The 3,524-nt window shown below is 41.4% G+C and overlaps 1 protein-coding gene across 1 annotated transcript in view; it reads left to right on the plus strand.

Moving 5' to 3' along the window:
- The window catches only part of LOC148950179 (uncharacterized), a 555,619-nt gene that overhangs the window by 322,565 nt on the left and 229,530 nt on the right, over positions 1-3,524 (plus strand). The gene's annotated exons all lie outside the window — the stretch shown is intronic.

Below are 3,524 nucleotides of genomic sequence, written 5' to 3' on the forward strand. Positions count from 1 at the left end.
TCAGTTCAAATTCAAAACTAGAACTAGTCTGGATAGATTTCTTTAGCGCTTTTTCCTCCTACTCTGCCTTGGGCGTATCGCATGCGCCATTGCGTCATTTACTGCCCGGAAAAAAAAATGTGAAATAGGTATTGTGGGCTGTCAAATACCTTTGATAAATAAATTTTATAGGAATCTTGGATTTACAGAGATTTAACTTATGGGAAAAAATATGAGAATCAAAAAGTATGTGAAAACCCCATCTATTTATCTGGGTAAAAACGGGATACCACCAGATAGCTAATTGAAAATAGTACAGTCTATATATAAAGAAAAAAACCTTAGCCAAGCATTATATATAGAAAAAAATGTCTAGCCAACTAGGCGGCTAATAAGAACAACCGTGTATATATATACAATCTTTAAATTAGCCAACTGGTTGGCTATTACATCTCACCTATATATACATTGCAGCCTTAGTTAGCCAACTAGTCAGCTAATATTAGAGTTCTATATACAATATAAGAATTAGCTAACTAGTTGGCTATTAATGTCAAATGTATACATAAACTTTACTTTAAAATAACCAACTGGTCAGCTATCAATACAGTTTCTAATAGCCTACACATGTAAAATTAGCTAACTAGTTGGCTACTAAGATCCCATGTATATATAACCTTCATTTGAAAATAGCCAATTAGTCAGCTATCAATAAGGTTTCTAATGCATATTAGAGCCTAGAATTAGCTAACTAGTTTGCTATTAAAGTCTCAGCTATATACACATTTAAATTAGCCAACCAGTTGGCTATTAGATCTCATTTACCATGAAGACCTAATGTAAGAGAAAGAAACTTTACCAATAATACATTCTCTTTTCAGGCTATGTGTTTACGCTACAAGCTGAATGGAAGACGGCCAGCACAATATTTGCCGCGTTACTCCCAAACATGCTCTTGTTTGCAAGAAATTCAAGATATTGCTCGTTCTTGTTTTGTTTCAGTAAAAATTTCATTATCTCTTTTTAATAAATTTTCCAAAAAATTTTTTTTAGCGCAACATATCTCAGCGTGATTGATTTGAATATAAATTATTGCTGAATTCATTCGTTCAATTACTGAAAAGGGCTTATCAATAGAGATAAGAGATAATACCTTATCAATAGATATAATCCTGACCGGCTCTTTTCTAACCCTATTTTTACCCCTTATCACTAAATAAAGTCCAGTCAACACCATTATCCTTGCCCCCCCTCCTTAAAAATTACTTTTAGCTCTTTATGGCAGAGAATCCTTGCTAGCTATTTTTCTTGTCTGTATATGCATAGACTCACCTCAGTAGCCAACCGGTTCGCTATTTTATATTTTCGTGTATACTTAGACTGTTTTTTGATAGCCAACTGGTTGGCTAAATCGAGCACATGTATACATAAAACGGTTTGATATTAGCCAAGTAGTCTAAATATCATCTAGAGATTATGAACGAAAAGTAATATATTCCACACCCCGCGGCCTTTCCTGGCCCATCATCGTTATTATTTGAAAAAAACTACGTGTTCTAAAGAGTTCAAGAGGCTGTCAAAAGTTCGAACCTTAAAACGTACAGGGATTACAAGGTCCAGTTGGGGGGCTGCCACCCTCAAACCCCTCGCTTTCGCAGCTTTTAAATAAAATAGATTTTTTAACTGAAAGCAAGGAGTGACATTAAAACTTAAAACGAACAGAAATTATTCCGTATATGAAAGGGGCTGTGCCCTCCTCAACGCCTTGCTCTTGACGCTAAAGTTTGACTTTCTCACAACTCTTTTTTTTAAACAATAAAAACTTTATCGTAAAGAGCGAGGCGTTGAGGAGGGCACAGCCCCTTTCATATACGGAATAATTTCTGTTCGTTTTAAGTTTTAATGTCACTCCTTAGTAGAAGGGCCTTATTGAATCCGATCACGCACCCCTGCTGCCACCTATAACTTTTTTTACATAATTTATTCAAGGATTATCGATCGAGTCTAATCTGTGGGGGTGTGTCAAGGTCAATCGATCTGTTGTTGTTTGGCCACGTGCGAATGACAGGAGGGGTGATTTACATAATGCTGACGGGGGACATAATTTATTCAAGGATTATCGATCGAGTCTAAGCGGGGGGGGGTGTCAAGGTCAATCGATCTGTTGTTGTTTGGCCACGTGCGAATGACACGAGTGGTGATTTACATAATCGATGGGGGAATGACATGAGGGGTGATTTACATAATCGATGGGGGAATTATTGATTCACGAGCATAGCACCTGTGAACTTGATTTACATAATCGCTAGGGGAAATTATTGATTCACGAAGGGGAGAATTAGAAAACATTAAGGCTTCTTTAATCTTAGGTCTGAGGAAGGGGGAATTAAGAAACAAACATGGCTTCATTGTTTTTTGGTTAGCTTAACCTGAGAAATAGCACCTGTGAACTTGATTTACATAATCGCTAGGGGAAATTATTGATTCACGAAGGGGAGAATTAAGAAACATTAAGACTTCTTTAATCTTAGGTCTGAGGGATAAACATTCTTTAGGACAGAGAGAAAAATTAATATTTTATTTTCAAATAGGGCTTCATTGATCTTTAGTGTCAGGAATTATAATTGACATCACATGTTATCTTGGAATTATGCGGGAGTCTAAAGAGATAGAAATTCTATTTTTAAATACGGCTTCACGGAGCTGTAAGTCGGAGAGGTACATTGATATTCTAACGAAACCCTAATAGTTTAGCTAGGAAAATTTATGAGATGAAGAGATTAACGTGGGAAAGGGTTTCCTAGAAATTTGAAATGCGTTAGCGCACAGATGCCATACAAAAGGAACACGCTGAAATTACGTTTAGGGATTATTTGGGCGAAACGGTTTTATCCATTTTATGGGATTATTTTGGCGAAACAGTTTGAGCCATTTGAAAAAAGATTTTAAGAAAGGTTTTAGAAGAGAATTTGAGGGTGAAACTCTGTGGTCGTTATAATACAAAAGTTCCATTTGAACAGTGTTGTGAGGTCCCCTAACACAACCCCAAAGGGTTCCACTCCCCCCCCCCCACCCCGAAGGAAGCCCCCGGTACTCAAAGGTCCCCCAAGCTCCCAAAGAGCCCCAGCCCCCCAAACGCCCTCCTCAGACCCTCAAAGGCCCTCCTCTGGTCCTCAAAGGGCCCCCGGACCCCCAACTGTCCCCCCGGACACTCAAAGGCCCCCCAAGCTCCCAAAGGGCCACCGGCACCCCCAAGGCCCACCCCTACCCCCCCAGGCCCTCCGCGGGCCCCCCCCAGGCCCATCGAGCGCCCCATGGCCCCACGGGGGTCCAACGGCCCTCCCCCGGGCCCCAAAGGTCCCCCAGGCCCCCACAGACCCGCCCAGCGCCCCCCAGGCCCCCCCCCCCCCCCCCAAGCCCCCCCAGACCCCAAAGCCCATCCCCCCGTCCCCCAAGGCCCCCCCCCGAGCACCCAAAGGACCACCAACCCACAAGGGCCCCACAGACCCACAAAGGCACTCCCCGAGCACCCGTCTTTCGTTGAT

Source organism: Artemia sp. Qi Xiang Cuo, chromosome 7 (assembly GCF_049724085.1).
Source record: "Artemia sp. Qi Xiang Cuo chromosome 7, ASM4972408v1, whole genome shotgun sequence".
Classification (NCBI taxonomy): domain Eukaryota; kingdom Metazoa; phylum Arthropoda; class Branchiopoda; order Anostraca; family Artemiidae; genus Artemia; species Artemia sp. Qi Xiang Cuo.